The 15,489-nt window shown below is 36.7% G+C and overlaps 1 pseudogene across 1 annotated transcript; it reads right to left on the reverse strand.

Annotated features, from left to right (window-relative positions):
* Positions 1-3,779: 3,779 nt before the first annotated feature.
* Positions 3,780-15,110, reverse strand: LOC309651653 (SNRPN upstream reading frame protein pseudogene; annotated as a pseudogene). The gene has a single exon. The product of its transcript is annotated as an SNRPN upstream reading frame protein pseudogene (transcript).
* Between the last annotated feature and the right edge of the window lie 379 nt (positions 15,111-15,489).

A 15,489-nucleotide genomic window follows, 5' to 3' on the forward strand; every position in this document is an offset into this window, starting at 1 on the left:
ACTTTTTTGAGGGGAAAGGTATTGTTTCCCTGAATGATTAGAGTTCAGTGAAAGTTAGTTTAATCACTTTTGCTGGTTTAGCAGTTTAATAACTTCAAATGAAGTAATTATGCAAATTTATAATTTTACCTATAAACTGCTGCAGAAGTTGTTTTAAGGAATCAAGGAGTGGAATTTATTTGATAGAACAAAATAGCGTATTAATAAAATTCAGTGAATTCAGGTGCTTTGGAATAAAGATATGGCTGCTTTTACTCAATATTCACTTCAGGACTCTGGTTCAGCTGTATGAGAATTACAGTTGACCTGTTGGAGAAATTGTGTGGTTGAAAATACATTCACCACTTTGCTCTTTATAGACTTGCTCTGGGAACCAGTCCTTATTCCTGTAGCACTGCTGTCAACCCCAACTAAAGATCCCAAGTCAGTTTTTATTCAGTAACTTAAGTGAAGTTCTGTGCAACTGGTCACCTAGCAACTCAATGCTAGTAACCTGTGGTTACCAAAACGGTCTCCTCACAATACAGCCAAGGTCAATCAGAGTGATGTGATTTCTGCATCCTCAGTGTGCAGGGAAATGTATATCATGACTCGCTCTATGATGCTTAATGACCTTCAGAAGGGCCCCTGAGCATGTACTGACTTTGAAATGTGATGGAATAAGATTGTACTTTTGATTCAGTGAATAAACTATTATTCCCTAATGATGATAAAAATATTAATTCTGCAATGCCTGGCACAAAGGAAAAAACAATAGCAAATCAAGTTCAGGAAATAAATCTATATGAGATGTGCAGATGCAGCACAGCTTTCTAGACATGATCCTACATTATGTCTGAAACAAAACCATTTCCATACACTGCAGGCATTGTAAATTCTTTGCTGAAGCACGTTTTCTCCAGTTTTTTCTTTAAAGACAAGTGCATATTTAATCAGGTTAAAGTCAATGGAATTATGACATTATTAATGCAGTGGGTAACTCCATCAGTGATGCAGTGAGATTTTGTTCAAAGATATGAACTGAGAGGTGTTTGAACTCAGACTTTGGAGAATAAAGGACATACATTTGTAAATAAGAAATATCCCCACTTTCATCCCTTATATACCATAACACACCCAGCCCCATCCACCTATGATCCTTATAACATAATGTCATTCCTGACAAGGCAGGCCTGGCCAACCTTTGCATCTCAGGAAAAATGAGGGGATTCCCAAGATTCATGGCAAAGGCTGCTACTGCTTTTGTAGTGGTGTGTGGGTGAAGTTTTCTCTGTGCATATAGATGCCATGTTGAAGCTAATGGATTTTTCAAGAATCGGTTTAAAGTCAAATGATTCAAATACCTATCCCTGATGTCCAGGCCTTTCAGGGCTTTGGTTATTTCTTTGTGTTAGGGGATGTTAGAAGCAGTGTTTCAAGTCAGAGCAGGTGATGCTTAGACAGGAGCAAAAGTAAAAGAAAAGGAGAAACTGAGAAAGGCCCAAAATGGAAAATCAGCACTTAGGTCTGGTGTTAGGCAAGATGGGTCAAAAGGTCTTCTTGGGCCCCATTTTCTAGATCTTACCAGTCCTCTGTGATTTTCCATCGCTTCTTATCCCTTTGAGTCTGAATGGAAGAGAGGAAAGCAGTAACGAGATCAGAGAAATGAGGAGCAAAGAGCAGGGAGGTAGAAATGGTAGTAGTGGAAGATGGAAACCTTGAAGTATGAAATAGAATAGTTTGAACTGCAGCTCTTACTACTGTAGTTCTTCTCCTCAAACCTGCTCTATTTTTATTAAAAGGTACATTGAATGCTTCTTGTGTACATGATATTTTGATAAGATTTGATAAACTTTTGAGGTTGTGAATCATCAGAAGGAAGGATTAAAGGACTGATTACTTTAATGGACTGGATCTTTTACCAGTAGGAAACACACAGCAATGCTTGTGCTCTGTGCTGAGTTTACTCCCTACTCCCAAGCATGCATAGCCTCTCCCATTATTAATATCACTCACCAGAATGGTACATTTATTTTTTTTTACCAAGGATGAACCTACATGGACACATCGTAATCACCCAAAGTCCATAGTTTACCTTAGGGTTCACTCTTAGTGTTGTACCTTTTATGGGTTTGGACAAAAGTATAATGATGAATATCCAGTATTATAATATCACACAGAGTATTTTCACTGCCCTAAAAATCCTCTGTGCTCTGCCTATTCATTCCCTCCACCTCCCTCTCTCCCCACAAACCACTGTTTTTTAAATTGTCTTCATAGTTTTGCCTTTTTCAGAATGTCATAAAGTGGGAATTATACAGTATGTAGTCTTTTTTAGATTGGCTTCTTTCACTTAGTAATACGCATTTACGTTTCCCCCATTCCTTTTCTTGACTTGATAGCTCATTTCCTTTTTGCACTGAATAATATTCCTTCGTAGGGACACCTGTTTATCCATTTACCTAGTGAAGAGCATTTTGGTTGCTTCCAAACTTTGGCAATTGTAAATAAAACTGTTGTAAACATCCATGTGCAGATTTTTGTGTGGACATAAGTTTTCAAAGCCTTGGCTAAATACCAAGGATCACAATTGCTGGATCACATGGTAAGAGTATATTTAGTTTTGTAAGAAACCACCATACTGTCTTCCAAAGTGGCTGTGCCATTTTGCATTCCCACCAGCAGTGAGTGAGAGTTCCTGTTGCTCCACATCCTTGTCAGCATTTGGTTTTGTCAGTGTTCTGGGTTTTGGCCATTCTAATAGTGGATAGTGGTATCTCACTTGTTTTAAAGTGCATGTCCCTGGTGACTCATGTTGTGGAACATCTTTTTGTATGTTTACTTGCCATATGAATATCTTCTTTGGTGAGGAGTCTGTTAAGGTCTTTGGTGCATTTTTTAATTGGGTTGTTTGTTTTCTTATTGTTGAGTTTTAAGAGTTCTTTGTATATATCCTCATGTTTTAGGTGGGCTCTTTTAAACTGCATGGGTGGATTGAGTTTTTGTGTCTAGTTTCATTATTTGTGTTTAAGTGACTTGTTTAAGCCATTTAGATTTATGGTGATTACTGACATTTAGATTTATTATACTCTCTTATTTAGGTGGGGTTTTTTTTTTGCCTCAATTATTTATGCTTCTTTCCTGACTCCTATTGAATTGATGGAGTTTTAAAAATTCTTGACCCCCTTCTACTTCTACATAAGGAAATAAGCTAACATGGGCCAGAGTCAGCAGAATCAACACATAATTTATGTGTTTTGCAGTTTTGATTTGTGGGTGCTTGTTCAGCCATTCTTAACTGGTGGGAAGTTTGTGGGCCCCAGTTGTGAGTATGTCACTCAAGGGAAGTTTTATATTTGTTTCAGCCTCGGGTTCCAAAACATTCCCTACCTGGAATTTCTTTACATTTGTTTCTTGGCTTAGGTTTTCTTAGACCCTGCTGAAGTATATAAACTCAAAATCCAAACCTGTTTCAGGGTAGGACTGTGGTTTTTCATTCTCCAGGGGGAATTTTTTTCCTTTCCCAGGACTCAGACCGAGATGGATAAGTCCCTTTTTCACTTCTTTACTTTTCCTAGAAGCTTTTATTTCCTGATTCATGAGTTCTGAATTTATGCAAGGATCTCACTTCCAACTCTTTACCTTGCAGAGGCCCAAAGCCTTGTCTTCTGTCCCTTGCACAGCTTTGAAATCCAAGTTTCTAGATTCTTGGGATTGGCAAACGTTTCCAGAGCAGTCATAGTTTTTGTTCTCTTTGACCATTCAGGTTTTCTGCTTTGTGGTATTATTTCTCCCCCTTCCCCACTGCCCCCCCCAGATATTTCTCTCACTCTCTTGGAAACACAACTTAAATGGATGTAATTTAAATGGATGTATTAAATGGATGTTTGCTGTATTTTATCTACTATTCTCTATATGTTTTAGGGCTTTTCAGAATATCCAGTTCAACTTATTGCTGGAAGAGGTTTGTTTTAACATACCTTAGAAACACCCAATTCCATGCAGATAATATCTTACATAAACGCCATTCTTGCCTCTTAACACATGAGGCTCTCAGGTATTTCTGTTGAGCTACATGGTGATGTACTGCCATGCCCTCTTAATACAACTGTACTTCTTTGAATGAGTTTTATAATTTTGATTGTTCCTTATGGATAGAATACTGGCTTCTATTACTAGCAGTACACATCGGTGTCACTCTTGCTGTCAATTATGGGACACTGGAATCAGCCTTTGTTCATGCTGGTCTAGCACAGGGTATAAAGAAAGATTACTGAGACCTTAATGACCTTAATGAGATCATGTGTCTAGTGTTCTTAAGCAATTCTCTATTCTGTAAGCAACTTCTGCATGGCCTGAAGTATCCGAAATGCTCGGTAGAGCAAAATAAGCTACGTTTCCGATGAGTAGTTTATTTGACTTATTCCTTCTCTCTCTCTATAGTTCAGTACTTTCTTCTTTCTTTTGCAGGAACTACTTCTCTTCCCTAATTTCAATCACAAATCTCTGCCCCTAACTTTAAGAGTAGGCACATGACCCAAGCTGAGCCAGTGACAGAAGCCACACTTTGGCTACTGGATTGGCCTGAGAGTAGGCAGGTGATTCAGCTGGACCAATCACAGAAGGAAGTAAACAAAGAGAAACTTTTTATCTCAGCTTAGAAAGATGCTAGCAGAGAGCCACTGGATTTATGTTTCCTGCTGTGGAGAAGAAGTGGGCCTCAGGTTGGAGGGGAAAAAGCCAACACACTAAGAAAGTGGCACTGAAAGACCTAGAGATAGGGAGTCTTGGCGCCTTTTTGTGTCCTGGTCCCAGCTTGAGGCCCAGCTTTGCCCATGATCTTCCTGAAGTTTGGTTAGGGCAGCTGCCAGTTCCTTTTCTGAGACAGCTGGTTTGAGAGGGGTATCTGTCTCGTCCAATCGAGAGTCCTGATTCCTTAGCATCCTCTTAAAAAAAAGTATTTGTTAAGTACTTTTAGTATTCATTGACATGGTTTCGGTGCTGAACAAAGTGATTTATACAGATATAGTCTCTGTATTTTCGGGTTTACATTCTAAGAACTGTACTTCTGGCACTCTTTCTTTAGAACTGCAAAGCTCAATGAATCTTTAATGTCCACTCTTCGAGTATATAGTTAAAAATTAATTTAATAGTTGATGGTCATCCATCTTCCCAAGAGGTTCCTGATCTACTTCAATTGAGCTCTAAGTTACTTTTAGGCATTGGTGTGTGCAGAGCTCTTGGTGTCAAGGTTAAACTGTTCCCTTCTCTAACATGTGAGAAAATTGATGCATAAAAACTTTCAGTGTAATAGCTATCCTTCTAGGCCCCTGGGCATTGGAGATTCGGTTATCTTTTCACTCAGTTGATCCATTGTTTGCACTAGATAATTTGACTTTGTTCAAGTACACTGCTGTTTATGTTTTTAATTCCAAATCTTACCTCATTATGAACAATTTTCTACCCTTTGCTCTGGGGAAATGCTAATGCTGCTTGTTTATATAGAAAGTAAAGTTAAGAAGTCAGTGTTAACATTTTGGCTTGCTTTCACAGGCAAAAAAAGAGTAGTACTGTATTCATATGTTGAAATTTCTTTCACTTTTCCCCTCTTTATGTTGGATGTGCCTTTAGCCATAAGCTAGTACTTCATCCAGGTTGCTTCATGCATTGACTACTAACCACTGACAGTAATGTCTCCAATGAATGTTTTGTTTCCTTTGATTAATTTGTCTCTACTTTCCTTGTTCTAAAGCCCATAGTGAGCAACCATATTTTATGTGGATATTTGGAATAACAGTGAAGTTCACGACTGTGTTTCCTTGGCTTAAATCAAGATTTATCTGATGTGCTGAGGAACTGGGGCAGACTGGTGGGACTTGGAGGGCCTCCTTCAGTGATTGGAGGAGTTAAGTAGATCCACACTGTCATCTGACCAAGTGTGTACCTGACACTGTCAAAAACACTACCATTGGGCCACCTGGAGCAACCACAGTCAACTGTTGTTTTGTTTTGGAATAAGTCATTTTATGTGTTTTCAATGAGCTGCAACATTTTCTTTTCCGCATAGAATTTTTTCCATTGAGTTGTGCTGTTGACTTATGTTGTAGAATTTTATAAAAACATTCCAGTGATATTTATCCTTGCAGCTCTTATAAAGTGGTTGAGGGTGTTATTTTTATGTTTCACAATGACTTCTTGATGAGAAACCAAGGAAAAATTGCTTTCTGGACTCCATATTCACAAAATCTGTGCTTTGTTGAAACAATTGTTTTATTTACACTAAGTGGACAAAATAGATTTTGTTACCTTCTTTGGACTGACTACAAAGCATGAAACCAAATCTGTTACTCATCTAGGGGACTGGTTGTCATTGTGATGAGTCTTTCACCTGGTTCTCTTTTCTTTCCCTTTGCCTTACATATCACCTCATTTTTTCTTTACTTTAAAAAATTATTTTATCTTATGATTTTATATGCATTGTAATACAATTCTTTTTATAAAAAAGCAAGGAATAAAAAAAATGGGGTAGCCTAATTTTGCTCAAACTCATGTAGTGTCACACTCTTCTAATAGAGGTAGCCCAAAGCAATAAGTAACAGAGCTCTCTACACAGCCAAAGTAGATGTCTCTAAGTACCTGCATTAAAATCCCATGCCCATGGCTTCAAGTGATTCCCTTAGCCCTTATTTCAAAGCCTAATCTTACATTACATTTTATTTAAAGAACCTTCAACATATGATTTCTCAGCTCATAGTACATGGAAAATGAGAAAATTAGAAACAGGGAGGAAAAGTGCTATACGGGGTCACTGATAATAATGGCAGGGAGAGAAAAACAAGAAATAGGTGAAAAAGCTAAGCTATGCAAATAAATCCACATATTTTAATAGGCCTTTTTATATCTATTATGCATATGTATATATAATGTCTATTATGGATCCATATAATAGATTACATATTAGATTATATAAAATAAATTATATATTAGATTATATACAATATTCTATATGATAGATTCTATATATTATATCTATTGTATTATATAGGTATATAATATCTATATATGTTATACAGATATGATCTAATATTCATAATGATGACTGACTCAATTATCTAGAATTTTTGGCTATCCAGAATCCTCATATTCTAAATACTAGGTAATTAAGTTTTATATTATTAAATTATTATCCTACATTTAAACTTCTAATTCATGTGAATTGTGAAAAAAATTGAAGAGCCACACATGGAAATATTTAACCTCTGAACCTCTCATGGCAACATTGATAAAATAGATTAGAAAATATATTGATAGAGGCTTAATACCTTCTAGTTTCACTAGAAAAGTGTCGTTTAATAGTATGCAAATGATTGAATAGATCTGTCACTGGGGCCTCCATAGAACAGCTTCTGTGTCTATGTTAGCATGCAAAAATGCTCCATTGAAAATTTAAGCTGTAACTGTGTGTATTGTATTACCTATAATTACATTTCCACTTGGGTAAATGTGAGATTTTTTTCAATTTATAAAAAATGTATGCCCATTGTAGATTCAATTCATGTAGGTTATGTATGTGTAAATATTTATTGACAGGAAGGATTAAACCCGTGTCTTTTATAACTGATAAACTCCTGAATTTATTCTTGGAAACATCTAGTTAGCCTCTGTGGGGAGCACAGGGCTTTCCCTTAACCTCTTGTCTCTGAGTGTTGATCAAGGTCAATAAAATCCATTTCCCCCAAGCAAGGAATAGTGCTCCAGTTCCATGATATGGATTGATTCACATTTTCTAGAAGTGGGGCCTTGAAGGAGTGAAGATCAGAGTATGTGTGGTTTCTCTTCTCATTCTAACCATAAGATACTGAGGGACATTTACCTCCCTTCCAGCGTTTCTACGAGGCAGAGGAAAGAGGGTTTCAGGCACCAATCTGGTTGTGTGGTAGCCTAGCCCTCAGCTACAGCTCTGACTGGAGAAGGCCTAGGTTGCCCCTGGGCTTTGGAGAAAATGTTGTTGCTATTCTCTCTCTGCTTTCTCTTTCTCTGACCCTGTGTGTATGTAACTCTGAGATTCAAATTTGCTTTCAAGAGGATGGAGTCCATTTACGTCTCCACACAAGGCTGAAAGAGTTCTCCAGGTGGTTCATCTGTGGAGTTTGGGGCCAAAATCTCACTCACCTAGTAATAAATGTTGCATTTTATTTTACTTTTTTGCATTTGTTCTCTGTAGGCATATTTTTCTGGAGGGTTTCACAAAAAGGAGTGGTGACTGGGCCAGGGAGAATGAATTGTCTCACCTATATCATCTTAAGTTTTCATTTAAAAAAAATCGATTTGTTTTGAGTGGGAAATTAGTGCACATGGTTAAATATGTTAAAAAAGTATACACTGAAAAGTATTCCTCCTGATCTCATACTTGTCTCCATCCAGTTCCCATGGCTCACATCATTAGAATACTATTATTATTAGTTCCTTGCACATCCTTCCAGAGTTTCTATTTGTATATGCAAACAAAACCAAATATATACCCTTAGTTTCTCACTTTTTACAAAAATGATGGTATATTAAACACTGTTCTAAACCTTGCTTTTTCTCTAAACAATATTCCATTTCAGTCAGTATGTAGAGTTTATGCAATTTTTTAATCCCTTTGAATAGATATACTATAATTTACTTGACCAGTCCCCTATTGAAAAATGGTAAGGTAATTTTCCAATCCTTTGTTGATAATGCTTCAATGAATACAGTTACACATACATTATTATGCACATATTCAAGTACTTATATCTGTTGTATAAACCCCAAAGTGTAATTGCTCTGTCAAAAATTATATGTATTTGTAACTTTGATAGATCTTATTTGCCTTGCATAGGGATAGTAAAATTTTACACTCCACAGCTCCATAAAACTTTGAGTTTTTGCCAATCTGAAAGGTTAAAAATGATATTTCAGGGTAATGTAATTTGCATTTCTCATTTTATAACTGAGGTTGACATCTGTCAAAGAGTCATTTGAATTTTTCTGAGAATTATCTATTTATACCTTTGGATCCTTTTGTTTACTGTTGCTAATCCTTCCCTTATTGATTTCTAAAACTTCCTATATATTAGAAAGACTAACAATTTATCTGTGATATGGTTACAGATGTTTCCCCCTCAATTTTTCATATACCCTTTTTTTTATGAATGGACCATCATTTATTCATTACAATAATAGTTGTGAGGACTATGTAATAAAATGAAGGAACATTAATGATATACATATAAGTGGAATAGTTTAAAAGCATGATTACAATTAACTACATTTTCAAAAGAAAAGCAAATGGGCAAAATGAAAGAAAATTCAACCTCATGCTGCTGCGGTTGAAACATGGGTATTTAAAGTCTGTGGTTTACTTTCACATTTTTCTTGGCTATCACTGACATGATTTAGATTTTTATAATGAAAAAGAAAACATATCAATTGTTAAAATGTCTTTACCCATTTACATGTATAGCAGACTTTAGCACAAGTCTTAGACCTGACCCTTATCCCAGAAATTCATCTGGTTCTCTACCCTGGAATATTTACTTCATATACTCTCCTTCTACAACCCCTTTCCTTTCACCACACTGTATAGTATCACCACTCCCCTATTGCCTCCACCTTAGTGTTTTCATCTTTGAAAGTGGTTCTCTAAGAGAGAGATTACCCAACTTTTTCTTTTAAAGGGAAAGATAATAAATATTGTAGACTTTGCCTGCCATTCAACCTGTCACAAATACTCCCATCTGCCACAAATACTCCCATCTGCCACTGCCCGTAACAGCCATAGGCCATACTTAAATAAATAAGACATGGCTGTGTGCCAATAAAATTTTATTTACAAAAACAGGCAATAAATGGGCCAGATACTTTACCAACTCCTGCTCTATAACAATCCTAGTAACTAGTACTGTTTAGATGAAACCAGCACTTGAAACTCAGCAAACTGGATGGCCCTACTTATAGATCATAATGTATAATTTTTTTTAAATTTTATTTATTTATTTACTTATGGCTGTGTTGGGTCTTTGTTTCTGTGCAAGGGCTTTCTCTAGTTGCGGCAAGTGGGGCCACTCTTCATCATGGTGCGCAGGCCTCTCATTATCGCGGCCTCTCTTGTTGCGGAGCACAGCCTCCAGATGCGCAGGCTCAGCAGTTGTGGCTCACGGGCCCAGTTGCTCCGCGGCATGTGGGATCTTCCCAGACCAGGGCTCGAACCCGTGTCCCCTGCATTGGCAGGCAGATTCTCAACCACTGCGCCACCAGGGAAGCCCCCATAATGTATAATTTAAATAATACTTTCAGTAACTTACAAGAGTATGTAAACTGCACTGAGGAGCCCAAAAATTCTTGGTTAAAAAAAGTCATATGTGCACTTACTCGTTTAAAAATGCCCTTACTCTGGGGAACAGCTGAGGACAATGATCAGATTCTATTGTTGGAAATCAATTCCACCGTCTAGCAATCAAATCCAAGCAATTACTGGAGAATGTTGGGTAAAGGATTCAGCTGGGGAGGGTTTTCCCTTTGCTTTAAAATTCGAAATGATGGCCATAAACAGGCCTAATTAATTTGAATTGAGGGGTTATATTTCAAAACAGAAATAAAGAAAATCTAGAAGAAAACTCATCTATAAACCCCTTTCCTCTCTTAGTTTCTAAAAAGTATATATTAAACCCTTTGGATTGAGATCTTAAAATTTTTTTTAAGTCGGAAAAGAAAAATAAAGTATTAAATCAAAATTAATAGCATTTTCCTAAAAATCTAAGCAACCAACACAAGAAGACACTGTAAATAAATCTACATAACATTGAAAAATCATAGATTAATAGCTTTATTACATTGTCAACTGATTCAAACACATTGGTAAAAAAAGGTAAGAAAAAGATAAAACAAAAAAATAATTAGTAAATAAGCATGGGAGATACTTAGCTTCTCATTTGCTAATGGATGTGATGTGCATTTATAATTCAATAGAAACAAATTATATGTAATTAACATAACCAGTGCAGATGAAAGTGTAACTGGCACTATATTTTTTCACAACAATAAAGACTAATATAATAATTCATAATAGAATTGAGAAAATGTACCTTAATTTCAAATTCCTTGACTTAATTTAATTTTACATCTGCATATCCAAGGAAATGATCCTATCTGAAGTTTTATGCAAAGCAATTCACTGAAGCTTTATTTCAAATTACCAGCAGAAAAAATGAAGTCTCTCACAAAAAGGAATTATAAAACATATTAGCAGGATATTCGGCAGCTATTTATAATGAAATATTTTTCATATGTTAAGTTGAAAATCAGTACAAGTTAAATATGAATAAAACTACCTAAAAAGCAAGGACTATACAATGTCTGGAAAGTAATACATGACAAAAGTGTCAGGGTAAAAGCATTAAGATTCTGCTTTTACTTTTTTAAACTTTCTGCTCTGTGTTTATTTGTATGAAGCCTTTAAGAAAAAAAAATTCTTTGAACATATCCCAAATAATTAAATGACCTCCAAACACCCTACACTTTAATTAGTTCTTTATTCTTGATCATGACTGCATCAGCTCTAACCTGTTTTGTTTTGTTTTGTTTTCTCGGAATCAGCTACCTGGGTTTTCCAATACTGCTTTAACCACCTCTTGGAGTCTCAGCTAAGAATGCCTGTCTCAGTTCCGGCTGGAAATCCACCACAGGTACTGCTGAGATCGCCTTGGGTACAGGTGACACTCCTGGTTGCTCAGTGAGGCTCTTCTTCTCCGTTTGACTTGGACTTCTACCTCTGGTACGTGCTGTTCTGTGGTCCGTCTCAGGGGTAAACCGTCCCTGGTCCGCTCCATCTTGCCGCTGGCCGCTCCTCAGGACACAAAGTTAGGCATCTCTGGCAGCCGCTCCACTCTACGCTGTCATATACCCTTTAATTTTGCTTATTATTTTTGGCCAAATGGAAATTTTTTTCTTTACGTAGTAAGTTGTTAGTATTTTAAGGATTCTGGGTTTTCAGAAATAGTTAGAAAGGCTGTATTCACTTTCGGTTTTAAAGGAATTCTTCCATATTATTTTATGTTACTTTAATGGTTTTATTTTTATTTATATTTAAATTTTTGTTTTATTTAGAGTTTGTTCTGGTATGTAAAATGAGAATTGGAACCAATTTCACTTTTCTATATGTCTATCTGGTTTGAACACAGTTTACTGAAATATTCCATCTTTCCCTCATGATTTGACTAATCCTCTTCACTTGGAGGGCCGGTGACTGAGGTGAGAGATGCCGGCAACCTGCCTCTCCTGGGGTGAAATCTTAGCCTTTTGGCTGGGAGTGGTGTTAAAGGAGCTCCCATCTTGTTGGCCTCAAGAAATAGAGTAGACATTCTGTATTATGAAGTTGCGGAAGGAATGAGAGCAGGTTCTGGCTGAAATGTCACCGATTCCCACTGTTCTTATCGACGTTTAGGAGTTTTTCTTGAATAAATGCTTACTGATTTGTGGTTTGCCCTTAGGTCAATTTCCAGAGATTTTAAACGTTTGTGTTTTATAATATTTACCAGTTAAATGGTTGTTTCACTGAGGAGAGATGTATATGCCAAGTTTGTTACACGGCTTTCCTGGAAGTCTGATCAAATTCTATTTTGTGTCTTTCAGCAATGTTTTAATGATTTGTTTGTGTTTGTGTAACATTTGTTTATATATATCACATGTGATATATATTATATTTACACTGATTGATATAATCATGATTGTCTTTTCATCTGCCTTATGTCAGATTTTATGTGTTTGTAAATTTTCAGAAGTTTTTCACCATGTGGTCTAATTTATTTGTTTGTGAACAGTTTTTCTGGTAGGTAGATTTGGATAATTACTCAGTGGTTACCTTTCAAATGATAGCTTTATATAATGTTTTTAGTCATCCATTAATTTACATGGTATTTGTTGCTTCTCTATTTGCTCGGTGTTAAAATTAGGTGCTTCCACTTTCTGCTTCTTCCTCCCTTCCTCTTACCACTGGAATTTAATCAATAAAATTATCAACGTTTATTTAGTATTTTCTATTTTACTGTTAAATATGCTTATATTTCTAAAATTTGATTTTTATCGCCTTAAATGATACACTTTGGCTCCCAGCTAATATTACCGAGAAGGTGAATGAGGTAAATCTCCTCAGGACTGCTACCTATTTTGTGCACATTGTGTCTACAGAACTCCAGGGGTTGCTGTTCATGTCTAAGTGAATGATACCCCTCAGAACTGTGAATTGTAAAGAAAAAGTAAAAAATGGTAGATGTCATAAGGAGGAGAAAATTCATTCTGGAGGATATCAGGAAATGTTCCCCAGAAGAGGTATTATTTGAAGGTTGCCTAATGTGTGCTGATTTCAAGGGAATAAGTGAGTTTTTCGTAAGAAAGTTTACTTAAAGAGAGAACAGGGTCCTTCAACAATATGCAGGACAGATAAAATGCCATCAATTTTCCTATGGAAAATCACCTTCCATACAGCGTGAAAAAGTTATTAAGTCATAGTTAAACTCTCGTTTTCCTGTTTAATAGAAAATTATCAGTGTAGTATTTTCACTAGTTTTCAGCATTGTGAGGGAAATATTCATGTGTAGTGCACCTTTTTAAAAACTGCAATCAAAGAATGCTCTCAATTATTATGTTAAAATTGATTTAATGATCACCATTCAACTGGAATGCTAATGTCAGGAAAAAGCTGGACATGTAACAAGAGTTTACATTACCAACAAAAAGGCTTCAGGGTCACACCTGGTCATACTTTTTATTTTTTATTTTTTAAGGTTTAAAAGATTTTATTTTAATGTTGTGATACCATATCACAAAGGAGGATTGTTTTAAGAACAGGAGGAATATATATATATATTTTTAACTTTAATTTTATTTTTTTTTATACAGCAGGTTCTTATTAGTTATCCATTTTATACATATTAGTGTATATATGTCAATCCCATTCTCCCAGATGAACTGGTCATACTTTTAAATAACAGACACACATACACAAAGGGACATTCAAATAAAAGAGATTTGTTAATGCTCCTTTATTTAGAGTAAATTAAATGAGTCTGGATTGATGATTTGCGTGATGATCACTCCACTTGTGTTGGGAGCCAATTAGGAGGATTCTATTGGCATTTTCCTTGTACCAATCAGCATTGCACAATATAGGAAGCACAAGGTCACATCTTTATGTTCTGAAAGCTTGAGTGATTATAAATTGCAGAGGTCCCAAGCAGAAAGATCATTACCTGCTATGTCTCTTGTTTTCAAAAGTCATAATCAGGTTATCAGCTATAAGAATGTTTTTCCCTTTGGTTACCAAACAGTGAGGTTGTTATAACAGCAGGTCAGCCGAGAACAGCATAAGCCAACATTAATAAGTTAAAAGTACCACTGGGACAAAAGAAGAATTGGCAGGACTGTTGATCTTGTTTATTCTCTGTGTTACTTTGTTTTCCTTCTTCTAGGTTCATTTCCAGACAGTCTCTTTTCATTGCTTGTGTGTTCATCTATGCAGATTTAAAATGCCTTAGTGGTGGCAGAGAGTAATTAGCATATAGAGACTGGAAACTCAACTTCTAAATTTTATTAATGAGCTGAGTTCCCCTTTATATTTTAACTGACCCCAAGAGCATTAATGAAAAGTATCTAAATATGAATACAGGTGTAGTAATAAAGGAGAATTATCAGTCACCCTTAATTTAATTGGTGTCACCTTAGCTTTTAGTAGGGTAGTATTGCCACCTGCAATCATTCAAGATTATTTTGCTCGCTAATTAACTCACATAAAAAAAATTAAATGGGCTTCCTCGCTGTGCCCTAGGGCACGTTTGGGTAATGAAGAAGGGTAACCAGCAAGGTGATTCTGGCAGCAGAATCACAACTGAACTGGTGAATTGAAAGGACAGGCTGTGAGTCAAGAATGCCGCCACAACCCAGGAGATTGGTTCAAGATGGCAGAGTAGAAGGACTGCTCTCACGCCCTCTTGCAAGAACACCAGATTCACAACTAACTGCTGAACAATCATCGACAGGAAGACACTGGAACTCACCAGAAAAGATACCCCACATCCAAAGACAAAGGAGAAGCCGCAATGAGATGGTAGGAGGGGGCGCAATCACAATAAAATAAAATCCCATAACTGCTGGGTGGGTGACTCACAAACTGGAGAACACTTATACCACAGAAGTCCACCCACTGGAGTGAAGGTTCTGAGCCCCACGTCAGGCTTCCCATCTTGGGGGTCCAGCAACAGGAGGAGGAATTCCTAGAGAATCAGACTTTGAAGGCTAGTGGGATTTGATTGCAGGACTTCGACAGGACTGGGGGACACAGAGACTCCACTCTTGGAGGGCACACACAAAGTAGTGTGTGCATCGGGACCCAGGGGAATGAGCTGTGACCCCATAGGAGACTGAACCAGACCTACCTGCTAGTGTTAGAGGGTCTCCTGCAGAGGCAGGGGGAGGCTCTGTCTCACCGTG

Source organism: Balaenoptera physalus, assembly GCF_965194825.1.
Source record: "Balaenoptera physalus genome assembly, chromosome: 21".
Lineage (NCBI taxonomy): Eukaryota > Metazoa > Chordata > Mammalia > Artiodactyla > Balaenopteridae > Balaenoptera > Balaenoptera physalus.